Source organism: Sciurus vulgaris (genome assembly GCF_902686455.1).
Source record: "Sciurus vulgaris genome assembly, chromosome: 4".
Lineage (NCBI taxonomy): Eukaryota > Metazoa > Chordata > Mammalia > Rodentia > Sciuridae > Sciurus > Sciurus vulgaris.
The window spans coordinates 82,890,151-82,913,424 of record NC_136464.1 but is presented as its reverse complement, the minus strand read 5'-3'; the positions used below and the strand labels follow the sequence as shown (position 1 = coordinate 82,913,424).

Genomic DNA, 23,274 nt, shown 5'->3' with positions numbered 1-23,274 from the left:
TACACATTGTAGTATGTGTGAGAATTTCCTTTTTCAGGCTGAATAATATTGCATTTTATGTATATACCACTTTGTATCTATTTTGTGTTGTTTATATATGTTATTGTATGTATATACCACATTATTTATTCATTCATTGTTAATGATGGACACTTGGGTTGTTTGTGCCTTTTGGTTATTGTGAATAATGCTGTTATGAACTTGGGTATACAATAACTGTTTGAGTCAAACATCTTTCAATAGTCTTTATATATATATATATATATTTTTTTTTTTTTTTTTTTTTTTTAATAAGATGCTTTAAAAAATATGTGCCTTGTTGTGATTAATCAGTTTTACCCAGTTTGGTCAAGGCAGTGCCTGTCTCACAGGCATCAAAACACACAAGCACTTTCCACAGTGTTTAGCTGAAGGCATTAGTATTGTCTGAGGTCAAGAGAGCAGTTTTACAATATTTCAGGGCAGACTCACCAGCAAACTTGGCAGCAGCCTTGAGTGAGGCCAGTCAGGGTTCTTGGAAAACAGCCTGGTGTTTTCATATCTTTTCTCTGATAGCTCTTGCCTGTCAGTACCTCAAGAGAGAAAAATCTGGCAGTAGTGTTTGGTTCCTCAATGCAGTCTTAGCTGGTTAAATTCTCATCAACCCTTTCTGAGTATGCAGATATGAATTTAAGTGGCATGCTCTTCTGTGAGCCTGTCCGGCTGTGGCAGCTCTGTACTTTCTGTTAAGGGACGATAATCAGTTTGGGACAGAAGCCAAGGTTCTAGTTTACAAGTTATGTTTGCACAGCAAGCACTCTTGATTTTAAGTTGTGTTTTTTTTTCCCCCAAATCGGTTTGGTAGGAGAGGCCTGGTGGAGAATTTAGAGCAGCAGATTCTCTCCTGACTCCATGTGGGGTCCAGTGGCTTTGTGGTGGTACCTGTCATCCTGTAGTGACATGTTTGTAGGTAATTTTTTGTGGAGATGTAGGACATTGAGGTTATCTTCATGTTTTGTGGGAATAAAAGTGAAATGTTTTGTACTTTGGTACCTGATAAAAATCAAATATAATTTTGGTTTTAAGCAACACCATTCAAATCTGTTTGCTTATGCTCCCCACATTTTCTAAAGGCACATACATGACTTATCTGAAGGTGGGGGGTTTATCCATGAGTTTACAGCATTTTGAATTGTATTATTATAATAAAAATCTATTTTCTTTTTCTTTTTTTTTTTTTTGTGCTGGGCATCAAATCCAGGGTTGCATACATTCCAAACTTGTGCTCTCAACTAATGAGCTATATATTCACCCCTGGGTCTGGGTCTTTACTGATGGGTGTTTGTGTAGATTTGTAGAGCTGCATGATCTTTCTTCCTTTTTTTGTAGACTGGATTTTAAAAAGTCTTAATTTAAATAGGTGACCTCTGGAGCAAAATAACATCTATGTTTAATGTGCAGTCATGTATTTATACATTTAGTTATTTTTGGCAATCAAATATTTTATTTCAAAGGAAAACTGTAATTACTGTGAATAAATGTTTTGTTTCAGCATGCAGTATGTAATCGGAGAAATGTGTTTCTGGGAAAAAAAAGATAATTGGGACCTTTTTTGTTATATTGATTGTAGTGAACTTACTGAAATATTGATTGTCATGAACTAACCTGGCAGCACATTAGACGTCTAGGCAAACAATTGCCTGCTTATGGTCGAAGTCTGCTTTGTGTTATGCATTTGGTAGTTGACAAGAGGTGTGATTTTTAAGAGGTGTAGAATCAGCTCTTGTGGGACTTGGGTAAGTCATAGTTTGGTTTCCTTGAGCTGTTGAAATGGCATTGTGTTTCCTATGGAAAGTGACACTAAGTGACTGGTGTTTTCACTGCTCTTGACTGTGGGAGGGGAAAGTAGGTCCCACTCTTGAGCTTATAATCAAAAGTGGAATATGAACAAGTGTTTCGAAAGTATTTGTGTTCACAGGTCTCTCTTCTGTCCTTTCCTGAGCCTCTTTTCATCTGACTCTTCTGTCCACTCCACTGAGATTGCCATTTGACATCACTTCTCAGCCTGTGTTGACACTTTTTCATCCCTCTCTTCTTTGGCAGTAATGGAACACCCTCCTTTCGTTTCTTCTCTCCATTTTGGTCTTTTTGGCTCTCTGCATTTCCAATTTTCTAATCTTCCAAATAGTTCCTTTTTAGGCTCCATCCCTGGCACCTGGGGTTGCACCTTCTGCCTGAGTTGCACCTATAACTATTCCCCATTGTTTGACTCTCAGTCTTGTATGTGCAGGCTGGGCTGGTGTGTGTATGTGGTGGAACACAGGCTCACATGGAGAGACCAGTCCCCTTCTGGGCGGCAGGCGTATGAAGTTCCAACTGGTAGAAGGTTCTGATTATGTGGTTTTGACAAAAAAGTTTCCTTCCTATCCTCGAAGTATATGGTCAGAACTTAAGTTTTAGGCTCCTAAAACTTAAGACTGTATGGGAAAGTGAGGAAAAAGTTTATATATAAACACACACACATACACATATATTTTGTGCCTAAGCCTGTATTTTAGGAATGAACTCCAGTGGTCAGAAATGTCAATATGTAGATTAAATCTGCCTTTTCATTTTTCTGTTCTGTATTTCATTTCCCAAATAATTAATGCAACTCCTACTGAAATAAATGATAGCATATGTTTTAAACTCTTAATTTATGCTCTTAATTTTTGAAAATGTAGTAAAGACTAAAATCTCAATTTGCTCATACATGCTTATTTGTCCTGCATGGCTACGCGTAGAATATAAATGGTGTGAACTTTCATAGTAACGAGTTTAAAGATATATAGCATTAGAAAGTGACTTAAGATTTTTTTCTCTCACACACATTTGTTGCTAATTGTATCTGTGAGGTCCCTTCAGGTGTTATGACTTTTCAATTAAACAAAATTTAGGGGCTGGAGACTTAGCATGTTGGAGGCCCTGGGTTTGATCCCTGGTACTGCCAAGAAAAAAAAGTAGTGTTTCTTTTGTGACTTCAGTGTATTGTACTGTCTAGTTTTCTTTACCCATCAACTTCTTTATTGCCTTGAGTTAACATTTGAAGATAATGTTTCTGATACTGTGTATCTCAATGTTGCGATTTCTTAAATTTTAAATTTTTTTGCTGAACTGCCTGTTAGAGATTTCTTTATAGGATCATGCAGTTGTGGAACCCAGAAGAGTAGGAGAAACAAGAGAGGGAAGATCAAACAGTGAGAGGCATGTGTCATGGTGTAATGAAAACAACATCAAGGCTCTTGACTCCTGTCAGAGCTGGATTTGGATGCCAGCTCCACCAATCACCAGCAATGAGTCCAGTGGATGTTGAGCAAATTACTTGTGTTGTTTGAATGCTAATTTCCCCATCTGTAAAATGAGGATAATAATGCTCATCTTGCAGGTTTGTTATGGGATCAAATCTGTAAATCCCCAGCACTTTGAAGGTGTGAGTAAATGTAGTGATCATTACCAGGGCTTCCTCTCCTGGGACAGAAATGTATTAGGAAGTGGTTATGATTTTCTCTTATTTTTGTTTATCATTTGCTGTTCTAGGGGATATGAAGGTAGAAATGTGTTTAGTCTAGACTAAGAACCTCTTTTTATTGTTTAGTTGAATCCAATATTCTGAACTTGTTCATTTCTATTTTCCTCCTGATTACTTTTTCAGCTGCTGAACAAGATGTTAAAAACAAAATAGATTACAGTAAAGCTTTTTTATCCAAAACCTTTGGAAATGAGTTAGTCTGAAAAGCTAGTTTTCCCCCCTAGAGAGTGTAGGCTTTATTTATTTATTTTTTCTTATTAGGGATTTCTTTTTCTCATTAAATATTTTAAATATCCAGAAAAATTTGGAGAATAATGCCATGAACGTATACATACCAATCCTTAACTTTATCAAATATTTGATGTGTTGCTTTATATCCATATATGCATATTTGTTTATTTATATGCTTTCTTTTTTTTTAAATCACATTTTTTTGTGTGACTAAGTTCAGAGACCTTGCTGTCTGGTCAATGCACTCATGCCTTAGACATGAGGCTCCAAATAAATACTGTGCATCTCCTCTAGCTGCCTTCTCCCTATCTGCCCAGATATAGGGCAGAGATAGATATCAGCAGGGAAAAGTATCAGGCTAGGTTCAACCAGTGATACAAATGTCACTTAATAAATACTAGGCCTACAGGGAACTTTTAGTGTCCTCACACAAGGTAGGACAAATAAATTCAGAAGTAATTCCTACAGAGACCAGAACATCTCTTTGCATTTGCAGAGCCACAGAGTAGCTGGTTATTTGAAGTAGTCATTGGAATGAAATTTAAGGAGCAGAATTGGTGCGGGACTTTCTAGACTGACAGGATAGTTGAATAGCTCAGTAGTGGGAACAGTGATCAACATTAGGTAGTTGGGGCTGGGGTTGTGGCTCAGTGGTAGAGCACTTGCCTAGCATGTGTGAGCCACTGGGTTTGAATAAAATAAAGGTCCGTCAACATAAAAAAAAATTATTTAAAAAAAAAACCAACCCTCCCCCCCAAAAAAATCTAGGTAGTTTATGGGGTGGGCAATGTAACTCAGTGGTAAAGTACTTCACTAGCATGTGAAAGGCCCTGGGTTCCATCCCAGTCCTGCCAAACAAACTCCCCACTCCCATGCCAATTTAGGGCTGCCTGTAGTCTGTTCGGAGGAGAGAATCAAAAGAAGAATGCAGTGACCAGAGAACAGGAGCCTTTATTACATATTAATTAATGATGTAGAATAATATACAACATGAAAAATTTCCATTCTGGAAGCAGATTGTGATATTGTGATACTGTAAAAAATATATATTTGACCTCTGCCTCTGGTTATTAGCATACAAAAGATACTCAGCACTAGAGATTCCAAGTGTTTTAGGAGCTGCAAGCAGAGGCAGCGGCCAAATATATATATATATATATTTGGTCAGAAGCATTGGTAAAAACAAAAATTAAAAAAAAAACAAAAAAAAAAACACAAACACCTGGGGCTTGTGACTGGCATCTGCAGTGGGGCAATCTTGTGGGACTGCAACCCTGAAGTGGTGGAATCTGATACCATCTTCAGTAGGTAATGTCACAGTTGCTGTGGGGGACACTCAGCTGATGCCTGGCGGAGAACCATCTGCTGTCAGAAGAATTGAATTGAGTAGTGTGTAAGAGCAGAAATTCATTGTTTTTTTTCCCCCCTCTTTATTCGGACCAGCCTCTTTCTGGCTGTGTGGCCTAGGGTAAACCACATTGTCTCTAGGATCTTTAGTTCTTATGGGAGTGGAGCTCACTCTGACTATGAGAGGTTAAATTGCAGTTAAGTTCTTGCCCAGGCATCCCATACACCTTCAGAGGGCCTCTTGTCTATGGAAATTTGAAATTGGCAACTAAATGATGAGAACCTTTAGACATTTTGGTTAGTCACAAACATACCAAATGACTTTGTATACACAAGGTCATGCATAAAGTACCACAAGTACACAGCAAACCCACCCTAGCCACCAGCTCTACTTCTTCCAGTATCTTGTGAAAAAGCCCACCATCCTCTCAGTTATCCAGGCAGAACCAGGGAGTCTCCCATAATTCCTCTTGCTCTTGTATCCTTCCTGTCAGCAAGGGAAGTTCATTACCCCTTCTTATCTCTGGCATTCACTCCTATTCTCAAGCCTCATCACCTCCTGCCTGGATTTCTACTGTAGCCATCTGCCTGCTGCCATCTCTTTATTCTGTCCTCCTGACGGCAGGCATAGTCCTCTTTCTGAGCTCTGTGGGTGATCATGGTAGTCCTCACTTAAAATGTATCTGTGGTTCCCCTGGCTCATAGGGGAAAGCCTTGGCATCTTAGTTGGACACAGGGTCTTTACTTCTTGTCCCTTGTCGTGCCCCCTCATCCACCCTTCCTGTCCTTGTGGTGTCTTGCTGCCTGCCTTACATTCACTTAGGATGCTTCCCCCCTGCTTCACTGTTGTAGTTGATTCTCTTTCTCTAGACTTTTCTCTTTGTTGTTTTTATTTAGTTGTTTGAATGCTTAGCTGTTTCCAAGCAAACATGCTTGAGGACATGGCCTCTTTTAGTTAAAAAAAAAAAAAAAAAAATTCTCTCTCTTAATTGAGGAAAGGGAGGAGGGACAGGAAAAGGGAGGAATGGTGGAATGAAATTAACCAAACTTCTATGTACATATACTAATATGCCACAGCGAATTTCACATTTGTGTATATCTAATTTATGTAGCACTAATTTAAAAATGTATATACATAGAAGGAAGACCAGTGGAGTAGAGGAAGGGAAGAGTGGGAGGGAGAAGGGGAAGGAAAGGGGAAGTACTGTGGACTGAAGTGGAGCAAATTGTATTTCCTGCTTGTATGATTATGTCGAAATGAACCCCAATATTATGCATAACTATAATGCACTAATAAAGAAATGAAAAAAAGAAAAGCCTCTCTCATTGTGCCTAGCCTGGTGTCTGACACATAGAAGGTTCTTGAAAAGATGAGTAGAATATAAATGGGTAAGAAACAACTCTTCTTCTGCAGCCAGGAGGACCGAAGCTGGGTAACAGACGCATCCTCCCTCACCACCTTCTATCTCCATCAATTCCAACACCTGCTCAAAAGTGCAGCTGTAATGGAAGAGAAGCATATTTGGTTTGAAAGGGGCATTTGGGATGTGATTAAAGTGTATTCAGCCTCCCCCCCCTCCCCATGCAGAACAGCAGTAATAACACCTTCTATTTGCATTTGTATTCTCTAGAAGTGCTTCTGCAGACATGATCTCATCTGGCTCGTGTGACCATGTAGCCTGAGTGGTAGATGAAGGATGAGTTTATCCCCATTTTATAGATGCAGAAAGGGATATTAAAAAAGGAGTAAAGAATCTGCCTGAAGTTAGTGAGTTAGTGCTGGAAGAAACCAGATTCAAGCTGAAGTGTCCAGCTTTTTCTCCTCTTTCTTAACCAGCAGAATTAGGTTATACCAAATTGGTGTTTTCACATTTCATCATCCAAAGGGAAAATTTGCAAAAGCAGTTGTGTTGCAAGAGGTTTTGTGTGTTAACTTTGCTTTTGGGTATTCCTTTTCAACTGTTAGTTTCCCTAATCCTCCCTCCGTTCTGGTTAAGTGGTCTGTCTCCCTGGGTTCATTTGACTGGAATAGCTGAAGCCCATTAAATAGTGTTCTGAGACCCACTCTGGATAGAGATGAAGGGATTTATCACATTTCAGTTGGTTAACTTGGAAATATTACTAACTTCAAGCTATTTTCCTGCTTCACAAACTAATAAAGTGACAAGAAAAAAATCGCAGAACTTCTGACATTGTGTGGTTGTATAGTTTCAGTTTGTTAACTACTTTGAAAATGACATGGCTTCTTCCATTCTAGAAGTTGGTGGTGGCATAAACTTATGTAGGACAAGAAAATGGCTCACCAGCACTCAATGATGGTAATTTCCAGGAATTTCTGAATTTTGAAAATTGCAGCTTTTGAAGTGGGCTGTTGCATCCGGGAAACTATTTCTGCATGTTTTATTAAATTCTGTGCTCCTAACAGCAAAGATGAAGGCAGAGTGAGATTGAAAATGCCAGGGCAAAACCAATCAGGACACAGCCAAGATATTGAGATGCATGCATGTTTTGGATGATAGCCTTTTCGATACTTTTTTTTTTGGCACTCAGTCAATCTCTTGAAAAATCTTGAAAATTTTGTTTATCAGTTCTCATTTTTCTTGACTCTTTCAGCATTTGATCCTTGACTTATTCCAAGGATCTTGCCTCCACCCCTGTGAAACCTCTCTTGGCTTCCAATGTACAGTGGAGGGGTGTTCTTAGTTGCTTATCTTTTCTCTGTCTTGGCTACTTCTGCCACTGTCATCTTACCATTCATACGCATGAACACTTTTCACTTTATTTCATCCTCTTGGGCATTTTTGAAGATGTATTTTATTTTGTCCATTCTGGGTATTTTTACTTATTTGTCCTGTTAGATTTCTACTTATTTGTCTTCTTACATTCAATAGCTTAAAACCAAATTGACCTTAGGCAGGAAAGGACTTTCACAATCATTTTCTTTGCTGCCTCTTTTTAGAGACAGAAAAACTAAGGCTCAGGGAGATGATGTACTTGCATAATTCACTCACTTGGGGAGTACCTGTCTGGAGTCTCTGTGACTGCTTCTTACACTGACTCCTGAGGGTCTCTTCTCCCATCATTGTTCCCTCTGTAAGGAGCTTCAGAGCTATTGGCCCTCATTTTTCACTCCTCCTCTGCATGTGTCAGATACCTAGTCATTCCATCAAGGCATACCAATTATTTCCCAATTCTTTCTAAGTTTTAATTGCTATTTTTTAGTAATTAAAAAAATTTACCAATGATAAAATTCGCTTTCGGAGGGGATATAGTTCTGTTTGGGCATATACTAATATAAAACTAATATGCACCAGGGAATTTCACATTTATGTTTATTAGTTCGGGCAGCTGTAACAAGAATACCAGAGACTGGTTGGCTTAAAAAAATAGTCATTTGTTTCTCACAGTTCTGTAGGCTAGAAGTCTGAGATCAGGGTGCATGGTTGGTTTTGGGGAGGGTTTTCTTTCTGGTTCATGGACTGATATTTTCTTTTTTTTTTTAATTTATTTTTTTATTGTAAACAAATGGGGTATAACTTGTTTCTCTGTACATGAAATAGAGGCATACCATTTGTGTAATCATACATTTAAATAGGGTAATGGTGTTTGATTCATTCTATTATGACTGATATCTTCTTCTCCTCACATGGCAGAGAGAGAGAGGGATGGGGTGGAGAGAGGGAGGGAGAGAGATATTGATCATCTTCTGTCCTGTGTTTTCTTAAAGGGTACTAATCCCATCATGACCTAAAGTCCCCATCTCCAAATATCATTACATTGAAGATTAGGGTTTCAACATACACATTTTAGACATTCAGTCTATAGCAAATTCTGTGACGTTCAGTGCATGCAGTGATTCATGTTACCATCACCACAAACAACAAATGGAATAGTCCCATCATATTTCAGATTTTCTGATGCTGTTTGTAGTGAAATCCTCTCTTTCCCTGAACTCCTGGCAACACTGATTTGTACTCTGACTTGATAGTTTTGCGTTTTCCATAGTATGTAAGTGGGATCATAGAGACTGTAACTTTCTTAGACTATTTTTACTTAGCATAACACGTTTGAGATTCAGCCACGGTGCTGTGTGCTCTCAGTGATTTGTCCTTTATTATTATTAAGTGGTATTCCATCATGTGGGCCTATCACAACTTTGCTTACCCTTTCATCCATTGCATTCTCACCAGTTAGGTGTGAGAGTCCTACTTGATCTGCAGCTTTGTCAGCATTTGATGTTGCTGGTTTTTAAAGTTTAGCCATTCTGATAGGTATGCACTGGCATCTCACTGTGGTTTTGATTTGCATTTTCCCAATGATTAGCGCGATTGTTTGCTATTTACGTATCCTCTGTTCGTTATATTTGTTATGCTCGTTGTCATTAATTGACCCATCTGGGCATGTTTTTTGTATCAACATGGTTGCCCACCTACCATAGCATATTCCAAAGGTCAAAGCAGCAATCTAGGCACTTTATATACATAATCTCATTTTATCCCTACAAAATCCTAGGGAGATTAGTCATGGTTTTTCTTTTCATGGTAGAGAAATAAAGATCCCATGTACAAATGATACTTGAGTGCCTGCCATATTCTGTGGGCCAAGTACTAACTAGTTCTGTGACTTTGGGCAAGTCATTTAACCTCTGAGTCAATTTCCTTACCTGTTAAATAGAAATCTGTAATAAATATATACCTGAGTGAGGGTTTTTAAGGAAGAGTGCAGAAAGTGTGCTGAGCAAAAGGCCTAGCATGTAGTGTATGCAACTGGGTTCTCAATACCTGTTCTGAGGTATTTTCTGCCCCTCATAGTTTTCTCTTTCTGAAAAATTGCCCCTGATGGGCTTTTGCTCCACTCTGAATCAAATACCAGAGAGACATGATCCAGCCTTTCTCTTTTCATGTGTAACTCAGAATGGCTTACATCGGTTGATCAATAAAGGTGGGATTGGACCAGTTTTGCAAAGCAGACTTACAATGCTGTAGTCGTTGCTGCTCTCTTATTTTCTCCCTTAGTGCAAAAAAGAATGGGTTACTATGATTTCTGGTTGCTAACCTGGGTGTTCTGTTCCTAAATGCACATTTCATACCTAATTATGGCAAAAGGCTACTTAACTATTGAGTAACCTTATCTCTCACAGTAGTGGTACATGTAGTGTTGCTGGAATTCTTTTTGTCATTTACTAGTCATTTAATCAAATTTTTTTTCTTTATTGGCCGGATAACTTGGGATGATTTCCAGGAAGCTGGAAATACTTTGAAAAGATGCTGCTATTTGAAATAAATGCTTAAGATTTTCTAAACTCAATAGCAGAAAAGTTAAATGAGCCAAATGTTTTGGGTCCATTACAGTTCCAATGTTTACATGAAAAAATGTCTGACTTCTACTAATATCAGAAAGGGTTGATCTAGTTGGCATGGTTATTTCATTTAGGGAAGGGTAGAATGAGGAAGTCATAATATTAGTAAAAAAAATCACGATACAAGTATGGTCCTTTAAAATTTGTCAAATTGTTCATTATGAAATATGTGGTATTTTGTATTTGGAAACAAGTTCTTAAAATCAGCTCTCTGCTTATTCCTGCTTGGTAGCTAGAGCATGTTTTCACTTAATCTTTCCATTGTTAAGCAGGCATCTGATGCCTTCTATGTGCCAGGTGTTTTTTATGTGTTTGTCTTTTTAATCCTCACAGCACCCCTTGGAAATGAAGGATATCCTCATTTTATAGATGGGAACATTGTGCTCTAGGGATTCGCCCATTGTAACCCCAGAAGGAAGTGCTGTTGAGCCCAGATTCCTGTGCACTTTTCAGCTCCTACTCCGTCCCTTTGGGCTTAGGGTGGAGATGTGGCAGCCACTGCTGCTCAGTGGGAAGGCCAGCACACCTTCCCCAAGTACAGACTCTGCTTCCTGCACGGGTCTGTTTCCAGGGCCCAAAATCAACACTTATGTCCCACTGCCCTGAGGTTAGGTAGTAGCATTTTGTCTAGAAGTCCCACAAAGGCCCATTGTAGAACGAACATGAACTTTAGGGATGCATTTCAAGTGGTCTCCACCATTTAATTTTTACTGCTTATGTGATTTTAGCCAAATTTCTTCAACTCTCAGAGCCTAAGTTTCTTCAGCTGAAAAATGGGAATAATACATTCCTAATAGAGATATGGGGAGGATTAGAAAAAATATATTAGAACACTGACAAATGCTTACCATGTTGTGGATGGTTAGTTTTTGAAGGCTGCTATTATTGTCATAATAGCAGGACCTCTTGGGGGACTGAGAAGTTGCCCAGAGTAATGGTTAAGAATGTGGACTCGGCAATAAACAGCTTGGGTTCCAACCCTGGTATGGCATGTCAGCTGTGTGATTATGCACAGTTTCATTGCTTCTTCTGCCTTCCTGTCCTCCATCTGCAGAATGGGTATAATAATAGTTCCTATCTCAAAAGGCTAAATGATTGTGAAGAAACAAATTCTTGTTAAGTGGTTGAGTTGAAATGACTTCATTAGGTGCCTTTTTGTGCCACTGTTATTTCTTTGATAGATGAGTTGCCTTGAAATTTACAACAGTTCTTTCCTTCGTGCCCAAGTTGACAGAAATTCTCATTATTTGTATTTAATGACAGTTGCTATCATATTTTTTTTACTAAAAATACAGATTAAGTTATCATAAAAATGACTATTGGTACCTAAGAAATTGGATTAACTTTAAATCTACAAAGGACATCTTTTTTTTTTTGTGGTGCTGGGGATTGAACCCAGGGCCTTGTGCTTGCAAGGCGAGCACTTTACCAACTGAGCTATCTCCCCAGCTACAAAATACTGAAGAAGTTTTAGTAGAATTAGTACCAATAAAATCAGTTATAGTTAATAACAGTTTACTATATATAAATATAGTAAATAACAATTTCATCTTATAGTTAAAAAACTATAACCAGCTCTCTTAAAAAGAAGCAACCATTATTTCCTGGAGATGATCTATTCTCCTGCTTGATTCTTGAATTTGTCTGGGCTGCATGTGAATTCATTTTCTTTCCCTTCAAATGATAGCAATAAGGTGGAATGATAGTATGTTAATCTATCAGGAAGAAAAGAATCTGAATTTACCATAGGTCTAGAAATCAAATTTGATTTATACCTGTGGGCAGTGTGTGGTGTCAACTGGGTCTATTATTGTTCTGAAGTTGGTACTGATGTTCTGTGACTAATATGTTCCAGCTGCCTGGTTCACGGCTTTGGAGTGCTGTTTATTTGCAGTAGTGATACTGCAAAGAGGAAAAGCTTTCCCTTTTGTTGGTTGAAAGCTTGCCTTGTAATTAGTAAAACAAGCATGCCTCTTATTTGGAGAGAGACTGGAAAGGCGGCTAAAGAGTCAATTGTACACAACCACTTTGAAAAACAATTTGGCAATACTTGGAGGAGTTGAACATGTGCAATTCTAAGCCCAGCTCTCCTCTCCTAGGTATATACCCCATAGAAACTCTTGACTATGTGCACCAGGGAACAAGCACTAAAATATAAATGGCAGTATTATTCAGAATAATAAAAAATGGAAAAATTCATAGAGGATCCTCAGTGGTAGAAAAGTGCTAGAAATTGCAGGTATGTTTACATAAGGAGAACTAGTTGGTGGTGAAAAAAACTGAATGCACTACAGCCACATGAGTCAACATGGGTGAATCTCAAGATCAAAATCATAAGGGAAGAGGTAAGTCTTAGAAGAATATGGGTTTCTAAGCTTATGTATAAATAACCCCAGTATGGACTTATTTTTTATTAGGTTTAAATTAGGCAAAACATAACAACATACTGAGAACACATATGTGGTAAAGCCCTACTGAGGAGCAAAAGAAGAGTTGACTCAAAATTTAGGCTAGTTGTGAATCTGGGTGGTGGTGTAGGGATGAAGAATGAGTAGGGGAAATGCAGTCAGGAGGGACACATGCATGGCTTCCAAAAACAAACCAAAATCAAATGCTAACTGGATATTGGGTATTTAGTCTATCATTTTTAAAGCTGATGTGTTATATTAGTTATCATTGCATAACACATTACCTGGAGTCTTTGAAATGAAATAGTAAACATCCAGTACTTCACGAGTTTCTGTGTGTAGTTCAGGAATCAGGGAGAGTTTAGCCAGGTAGTCTGACTTCGGGTCTCTTAGGAGGCTGTGGGCAGCCATCACTGGGGCTGAAGGCTCTGCCTCCAAGATGACACACTCACATGGCTGCTGCAGGGTGCTGTTTCTTACTTCTTGTTGGGAAGACACCTCAGTTCTTTACCACCTTACCTGTCTGTTGAACTTCTTGACTGTCCTCATGTCACCGCACTCAGCTTCTCTCCCAAGACTGAATGAGATGGACGCTGCAAAGTCTTTCAAACTAGCCTTTGAGGTCTCACTTCACCATTTCACAGTATTGTAGTTTTACACATGCCAGAGGTATTCAGCGTGAAAGGGGACTGGCTAGGTGAACCCCAGTGGGGTTAGGGAATCACTGGGGGCCATCTTGCAGGCTGGCTACGAGTTATGCACTTTAAAATACATTTCACAATAAAAGGTTTCAGAGATAAACTGAATTGGTAAGTTTGTTTTTTGATAGTAATGATACAGATATTCATTTAAATGAGAGTTATTGCCAGTAGTGAATGTGCCAGTAGGGAATTTGGTAGAAGAAATGTCAGTGATATAAAACTGAGTACTGGAGTAGCATGAGCCTGTGTGACAAAAATATGCCTGTGGCAGGACAACGGGCAGGAGGGGCACGGGGAAACCTCAGTAATACTTGTACCAGGATACGTGATATAGAGATGGGATTTTGTGTGCCTAGACCTCATTTTGCCTGTTCCTACATCTGGTGAGACTGGGACAACTGATTTTTGAACAGAACTCTCCAGAGCAAGGGCCATTGTGATACTCAAATCTCTGCTTTCTCCCAAGACTGTCTTTCTCCCAAAACTGTCTTTCATAAGAATGGAGAGTCCATCTTTCCCCACTTCTACAGCCAACCTGGAAATGATCTAGGCACGTGAGGATGGGTGTTTTAGCTTAATTCATACAGCTACTGCATTCTACTCCACAACATAAACTTGTTTTAATAGTAACAAATTTTAAATTATTTATTCGCATAACCTTCCCTCACCAAAAAAAGATGATGTTTCTGAAAAGCGCTTCATGCATTTCCCCTTCATTTTGTGTAGTTGAAGGCATTAGCTGCTTTTGAGTATTCCTAGGGGTCTAGTGCCCCAGTTTGTGAGTCAGTGAATCACATTGTCTCTCCTTTTTGAATCCTAGTGTCCTTGGAACAGGTGTTTCAACCTTCAGGTAAGTGAGCAGCTGAATGAGGGTCTTTAGCTTTTTAATCACACTAATAAGCTGAGAACACATGATTGAAAACCTGGTGCAGAGGCTCCCTGACTGGTTTTCCTTAAGCTTTTGTCCCTTCTCCCTTGCACATGTTAAGCATAGATATACCTCCCAGACTTTGTGAATGCAGAATTTTGATGATTAGCAGATAAAGTGCCTCTTCAGGCCATCATGGAGAGACACTGCATCCTCCCCTACAGTTTTGGTGCTGTTTTCATCTGTATTTGTGGGGCTGTTTTTGTGCTATTATATTGTACTGTATTTTGCATTTTATAAAAGTGAAAGTCCTCAACGGCAAGAGGGAACCGCCTGTGGTTATGGCAGAGATAAAAATCACCAGGGTTACGATGTGGTGCTTGTTTTTTCACTTCAGTTGGCCAATGATGCTTTTATGAGAAAGAAGGGAGAAAAATGAAGTGTGTATGGATATATAAAATGCCAAAATTACATTTAGGTTATTGTGTCTACAAAGTAAGTATACTCACTATTAATAATTATCATAATTGGCAATGATTATAGTATTAGTGGTACTATTAAGATGATTATGAATATATACTCTTGGAGAATAAACTGTAGCCCCTACCCCCATTGCTCTCACGTGAAAGTGTTGTTTGGCCATTTGGTACTGGGGTTATTTTCATGTTGGTGGGGTGGAGACATCCTGTATAGTGAGACAGATCCTGAGCCTGGGTAAGCAGGGATTTCCTTTCTGTTCATACATTATCTCTGACACTGGGCTGCCTTTTCTGGTTTGTGGGATCCTTAAACTGCGTAGGGCTGTGGGGAGGATTGAATGTAGTAGATAGGACAGAAGCAGAAGGTGTGATGGTGGCAGTCTGATTACAAATTTCAGGCCCGGATGCCTCCTCGCTCTATAGCATGTGCTTGAGTGTACTGTGTGCTGGATCTGAACACCTTTGTCTGAAAGGATTTGAGGAGGTTTAGCAATTCTGTATAGTTCTAAGAGGGTTAGAGGGGTGCCTTCTAAGTATGGTCTCAATTCCAAAATCAGAGGGATGCTCAGGTCCTTACTGCTCCAGTTTTGTTTTAGAGAATGTTTGGGCTGTGTCAATGCCCTGAAGTTGTATGAATTAGAAGAATTCTTTGAGGCAAACTTGCAGCTCTAACCTATGGAAGACCTGAAATATGGCATGATGACTAAAGTCAGTAACAATGTATTTTTATATGTTTGATATTTGCTAAGAGAGTTCTCAAGTATACTTACCACAAAAAAATGGATGTGTTAATTAGCTTTATTATGGCATTTCACAGTGAATATATATATATATATTCATCACATTGTATACCCTAAATATATGCAGCTTTTATTTATCAATCATGTTATAATAAATGAAAGAAAAGAGAAGTTACTGAGGGATTCCTTTGTTCTAGAATTTCCTAGAATGGGTATGGCTGATTTCTTACATTTAATATATGGTCAGTTTTTTTCTCTTTTCACTTCTCTCCCTGTTTTAAAAAAAGTTACAGCAGTATTTTAAACTAGATAAAATACTGTGCTGTGTATTAAGTACATTTTACGAACTGAAATAGCACTAATTTAATAAAAATCCTTGATGATAGCATGTTGTTTTGATTCTTGCAGGGTGAAGAAGGCAGCATGAGTGACCCCTGAGTGTGCATTTGGGCATATTTAGCCATTTGGTTTTGATTAGGAGAAAGAAGACAGCCATCCACATGAAAGGTGAGTAAAGATTTGTATGCAGCTTTTTACTATTAGATTTTCAAACATACTGAAGAATTAAGAGAATGTACAGTGAGTTCCTGTGTACCTACTACCTAGATTTAATGGTTGTTAGTATTTTTGCTACCTTTTCTGTGTGTGTGTGTGTGTGTGTGTGTGTGTGTGTGTGTAGGTTTTATACTTTTTTTTTTCTGAAACGTGAAAGTAAGTTGCAGATGTATGATTTTCTCCTAAATTCTTGGGGCCACAGTTCCTGAAATATATGATAGTCTCCCTTGAGAGACATTTAGGACATTCATAAATTATGTGATACAGAATTATTTAATTAAATAGCTTCTAGTAAATATTCTAACTTTGAGTTATGTTCCATAGTTGATAAAAATAAAGTCAGATTAAAACAATTTAAACAGATTAATTAATGGACAGATAAGCTGTAGGAATTTGTTTGATATAAGAAACATATGAATATGAAAGTATGGAATTGTCCTGTCTGACAGAGTAGGATTCCATACTTTCTTCATTCCCTATAATCTGTCTATGGATGATGTTTTATGGTTGGGTCAGTGGATTTAGTCATCACCTTTACCCCCTGTTCTGATCAGAATTCTTAAGTACACCAGACTCTGTGATCTAATGTGAGCGAAGTTCTTAATTGATTTTTTTTAAAAAATTAAACTTGTAGGGGAATGTGGGAAAATTATAAGTGGTAATATGAAATTAAGATTAATATAGTCTAACCAACATTAGAGTAAAAATGACCTAGCTTCGTAACTTGACTACTTGAATTGAAATTTTATATAAAATCTAAAAGATGTGTTCTGCAGTGATTGTAGTTGTACACATTATAGCGAATTACATGATCAGTTAGTTGTGATTCTTGCAGGGTGGCTGTTGACAGTTGTATATTCCAATCTCAGTGATAATTTACTTATGATACCTCTTTCAAGTAGTCCCTGTGTGTTAAAACATTTTTTTGTTTCTATTTTTGAAGCATTTCTTTATAGATATTTAGTAACTGAAGTTGCCCATCTTGAGTCTTTTAAAAAGAAGTCTGAGTCTTTTACAAAGAAGTCTAAGTGAACCATTTAGTACACCAGTGGTGTCTTCTACTGTCATTTTTTATTTTAAATAAAAGATTAGTGATATCAATAAAGGTTATTCAAAAGAAACATTCAGAAGGAGCTGTGTCTGGTATCATAGGTAGCTTGGAATGATCTAGATTGCTTTCTCAGTCTTTGACCTCAGTATGCTTATGCTTTGAAAAGATGAGAACTGAGTAGGGCTCCACATGAAGCAAAATGATGAATGAACACAGAGGGTTTATGGAGTCCAGTCTGGCCTGGACCATTTACATATGGGATATTTAAAAAAACAAACAAACTTTTTGTTGAAGTAGAACATACCTATAGAAAATATACAAAATTACGTAGCTCAATATCATTTCACAAATTGAACATACCTATTGATCAGCATCCAGGTTAGGAACATTACTGACAAAACATCATCCCTCCTAAATACTACCCTCCTTCCTCCAAGGAAAATTACTGCTCTAACTTCTAGCAGGATACATTAGTTTTGCCTAGGTTTCTTTCGTGTGTGTGTGTGTGTAATACGTATTGCAAGCTGTACTTCTTTGTGTCTGGCTTTTTAAATTCAATAGTGTATTAAAGAATTAAAGAGTTTCCTCCTTATTGCATAGTTTTGGATCATTCATTTTCATTGCTATGGAGTGTTTTATTGTGTGAGAATAGTATAGTTTGTTTATTCTGTTAGATATGGGTAAGTTTTGGGGGTGTACCCATCTGGGGCACCCTCTAGCAGAAATGGGGATTAAACAAGATTTCGTTCTTACTGTGGTTACAGTGGAGGCCATCTTGGGTTGCCCAACCTCTGCCCAGCATCTGTTGGATATGAAGGAGATGTTCTGCTATCTGATAAGGGAGCAAGACACATGTCCAAGAGACGTGTGGTTCCTTCAGTCCTATCATGACTTCTGCTGCTCTTGCTGTGACTCACCATGTCCGTTTTCACTTTGTTCCCTGCTGGCACTAGTCTTCTGTATTCTCCTCTGCCATTCTTACTTTCTGTAGCTCCTCTGGAGAGACTGTGCAGTCAAGGAATATTTAAAGCATTGATGTTTGATGTTAGAAAAGGGGCCAAGAGTAGAAGGTTGTGGGCTTGCACTTGAGGAGCCCATGTTGTTGTGGTTGTGGCTTCACAGTTATAGGCATGGGCCACACCCCTAGAAACCAGTTGTGCTGTAGAATTCAGGGATATAAATTCACAGGCTTATGTGAGACTTGGCTGATAACAGAACTAAGATTAGCAGTGAGTAATGGGCAGTTGTGGAATTTAGGTATGTGTTCCCTGGCCAAATTTTGACCAAGAAAACATGTCTGGCAGAATTTAGTGAGTCTATCAATTTCTGATCTTTAGGGAATAAAGGGTTCATTATAATAAAGTGTTTCCCATGAGATTTGGATGTTTCTATGGTCAAATTCTGTTTTTTTTTTTTTTTTTTTTAAATAAGGTCTTATTCAAACATAATTGTGCTCATTTGTTTATATATCATGCTGTAACAGTAGAGTTGAATAGTTGTGAGAGACTAGGATCAAGTTGTGGCAACAATGACCATATGGCCCATAAAGCCTAAAATATTTACCATCTGGCCCTTTACAAAAAAGTTTGCCGGCTCCTGCTTTACTTCATGAAAGCAAGAACATAGTAATCATAACCTCTGTAGGCATGTAATAATCTGAATCCATTATATTTATGTTAATGCCTTTATTCATTTGTTCATTTATCTATTTATATATCTACCCATTCAATAGATATTCAGAGTGTCTATTGAATTTTATACATAAAATGATGATAACTAGATAAAATTCTTACCCTTATGAAATTTATATAAAAATTTTGACTCCCATGAATTTGAAGTTCCATTCTAGGATTGTGTTTTCTGTTAATCAAAACAAAAGAGTATATGGAACTAGAAGTACCAGATCCTCAGTTTTAAACTAATATGTCAGCTGTCTTCATTAGTTTTATAAATTTGAAGACACTTATTTCAGATAATCAGTAATGAGTAGTGTTACCTACATACCTACTATTACAGGTTTGAGGGTCTTGATTATTTATACGTGATAACCCTGAGCTGTCTGAGCAGACTTGTATGAAGAAGGGCTGAAGAGCATTTGAAGTGCTTATCCAAAGCAAGCCAAGTAGACCTCTGATTGTATGCTACTTTAATGATAAATAATAACCTCATCAGAAAGAAGAATAAACCAAGAAAATAAAGTTTGGAATGTACTGTAACAAATTTATCTCTATTGGAAGGCTTTTCTGTTTGTGTAGTCAAGGTCATAAAAGATTGTTTCTGCGTAAGCGAAATCTACAGGAGGCATTGTAATGAACACAGAAAATATAGAAATATTTGTTACATTTTTCTAAGGAATGTGCTTTTAACATCTTTTTAACCTGTTTAGCATTTTCATATGTGCTCATATATGTTCATTGGGGGACACTTATTTTGGGTGACTGCCTATACCCCACCCCAAGACTGTCCTCAAACCACCCAAAGGAAATAGTCAAATCATATCAGTGAGCCATCATAAGCCATGAAGGCTGCATGGCCTTTCAGCCCAAGAGGTCTTTTAGGAAATGAGGTCAGACATTTATTTGGATGTTGTAGTTGTAATTCCTTAGCTGTATGTAATAATTCGAAGGTGTAAAAATGCATGAAGCCCAGTAACCTTTACACATCACCTTAGGGGCTGTTAGATGTCAAATGGAATGCTATTTGCCACCGTTTGAGGCATTGATCTGTATGAGGGTGCTTTCCTCTGAAGTCTTAGACTCCTGAAGGAACCATAGAGAGGGATTGTTAGCTGGTACAGTGAGTAAAACTCCAAACTTTTTTGTTTTGTGGCTGAATTTTCATAAGGCTTAGATATAGTTTATCTGCTGGAGGAAGAAGAAATGATTTTTATCTTTTATGGTTTGTGGGTTTTTTTTTTTTCTTCTCAGTTGAGCGGCCAAGGATTCAAACCGCGGTCCTTCCGTATGCTAGGCGAACGCTCTCCAAAAGGAGCTATTTCTTCAGCTCCTTCTATGGTTTGGATAAGGTTTGTTCCTAAAAGATTCACGTGCTGGAAACTTGTTCCTTAGTGTGACATGAGGTTGAGACGTGGTGGTGGGACTTTTAAGAGGCGGGGCCTGGTTAGGTCAGTTGGGGTGTCACCCTCGAAAGGACTGATGTAGTTCTTGAGGGACCCTGGTTGATTCCCTTGAGAATGCGCTGTTGTAACAGAGCTTGGCATCTTTGCTGAATCCCTCTCCTACGTACACTCCTCATCTCTGTTACATGTGCCTTGCCATTGTGATGCTATCCTCTGTGAGGCCCTTGCCATGGATGGGCAGATATCAGTGTCATGCTCTTGAACCTTCAGACTCTTTTTCTTTACCACTCAGTGTCAGGTATTCTGTTATAGTAATGACAAATGGACTAATACAGTATCCATTCATATCTTCTTATAGTTAAAATATTATAAAAATTCAATCCCATTTTTCATTTTAGTAATTTTTTTTTTTTTTTTGCGGTGCTGGGGATCGAACCCAGGGCCTCAGTGCTTGCAAGGCAAGCACTCTACTAACTGAGCTATCTCCCCAGCCCAGTAATTTTTTCTTTTTTTTTTTGTTTTTCTTTTTGCTTGTGGTGCTACAAATCAAACTCAGGGCTTGAGTTTGCTAGGCAAGCACTCCACTGCAAACTTCATCTCTAACCCCATTTTAGTAATTCTTTATAATGGTTTTGGTTTAGAGGCGAGACTATAATTGAAAAGACCAAAATAAAATAAATATCACAGTTACTTTACCTTAAAGAGCTGGAAACTGCTTTACCCTTTGGTTAAAAATAAAGTTTTCTGAAACAAATCTGATGATGGACCAGATCACTTGTCCTGTGGTATTAGAGAATGTATTGTCTGTAATATGGAATTATCTTGTCTTGATTTGTCAAAACCATGTATTGAAATTTGCTTTATCAGTCTTTTAAGTTTTATTTTCAGGAAGTGCAGATACATATAGCTTGATAGAACAAAATATGTTTTAGAAAGAGATCAGGATAATTCTCTTGGTTGCAAATGACAGAAAACTCAGTTCATACTATCTTTAGTGAAAAAACTTATTGGCACAGGTAATTGAAAGTCTAGGGATGGATCTGCCTTCAGGAGGGTCTTGCCTGGGACATCAACTGATGTCATGAGAATCTGACTTAACTATGTGATCATGGACTACAAATGAAAACCTCTAGCAGCTTCAGGTCCACATCAAGATACCACATTTCTGGATATAATTTGCCATGCACCTAGTGCTGGATCAGTCACTGTGACTTTGACCTGTTCTGATTGGATTGCCTGGGTCATGCTTTATCTTTAGAGCCTGAGGTCAGCACATTTAGCTAGAGAGGAAGCCTAGTTTGATGGACAGTGGAGAATGGTTCCTTCCAGAGGTAAATCCAGGTAGTTAGCAGGGGGGTACTGAAAGGTAGAATAATTATTGTAACAATTATTGTTAAAATACCTTTTTATGGTTTGTAAAGCACTTTCAGATATCTTCTTGATTTGACCTGAAAGATTTATTAGGGAGGAAGAATAAAGAAGTGATAAAGAACGTGGATTCTGGGATCAGACTGGGTTCCACTATTAGTGTATGAGCTTTTGACTAATTACTTAACCTCTCTGTGCCCCAGTTTTTTCAACTGTGCAATGGGGATAAAGATATTTACCTTAGAGGTTCTGGGAAAGATCAACTTAATGGATATTTGTGGGGCACTTAGGATAGCGCCTCATGCATACTAATCTCTCTCTTCCTTTTTATTGTGGTTGACCTTTAAAACAGCCTTGCCAGCAGAGGAGTGAGTGTACTGACCTCTCTACATTGACAGTTGAGTCATGCAGGCTATAAGGGTCAACACTGTCAGGTCCTGACTTCTGCCCGACTCCATACTTACCTCTGTGTTATGACAGTGGGGCATTTGGGTTAATAATGTCAAGGAATCAGAGATGAAAAAACCCACAGAAAGTAGACCTGCTTCATGAAAGTACCTAAATACACATATATTCTACCAGTAACTTGATCTTTGGCTTCCCATGTGAAGAGTGCCACCTGGTATATTTAGGGGAACATTATTAGGTCAAAATTCACACTGCTATTATTCCACCCTCATGGAAATATGCTTGGGTGGGACATTCAGGCATATCTAGGTTGGTTCTCACTCGGGAAATGTTTGCTGGCTTAATCACATTCAGTATTCTGAGCTTTAGAAAACAAAGATTCTTGTGGTGGGAGGTGATTTGAACCTGTCAGTGTGGTGGGAGGATGTTCATTGACTCAGAGGTTTGGACCATTGCACAAGTCTGTTGTCAAGGCCTTTAGCCAGTTCTGTCTAGGAGTAGTTACTACTGTCTTTATTAAGAGTATTTTCCTACTGGATATGGTGCTGCATTCCTGTAATTCTAGTGACTTGGGAAGCTAAGGCAGGAGGATCACAAGTTTGAGTTCAGCCGGATAACTTAGTCAGACCCTGTCTCAGGCTTGGGTAGTAGCTCAGTGGTAGAACTCTTCTGGGTTGAATCTGCATCTTAACGAAGGAAACTTGGGACTCAGATGTTTATATGACGCAGATATCTAGGAGGGTCATGTTGCTTTCTGAGGACTAGGATAATAATTTCTTTGTATTTACTGTGGACTTAAGATATTGGTAGCTTAAAGTGTCAGTGTAATTCATGATGCACCCCCAAAATATTTAGCTATAAAAGCAAGGAAAAAATGAGTAGATTAACAAATTTGGCCCTCCCTACAGTCCTTTTCAGGAAGAATGGGGCTATTTAGTATTCACAAAGCTTGCTTCACGTCTGGACCCACCCGCTTCATTGCATGACAAACTGCCCTGCAGATGCAGTTGCCTCCCCCAGTGCAACTGTGCTGTGGGAGCTGCTCAGATATTTCTTGAATGAATAAACCTATCTGAACTATGCCTTTGCCTTCATTTTCAGTTTCTTTTGACAAGGACTTGTTTGCCACGTGG

General features: G+C 38.4%; 1 protein-coding gene across 6 annotated transcripts in view; it reads left to right on the top strand.

The window, feature by feature from the left end:
* The window catches only part of SGMS1 (sphingomyelin synthase 1), a 328,806-nt gene that overhangs the window by 18,026 nt on the left and 287,506 nt on the right, over nt 1-23,274 (top strand). For all 6 annotated transcript variants that reach the window (XM_079138312.1, XM_079138313.1, XM_079138315.1 and 3 more), the window contains exon 2: nt 16,089-16,187. The gene's annotated coding sequence lies outside the window, so the exon portion shown is untranslated. The remainder of the gene's footprint in view (nt 1-16,088; nt 16,188-23,274) is intronic.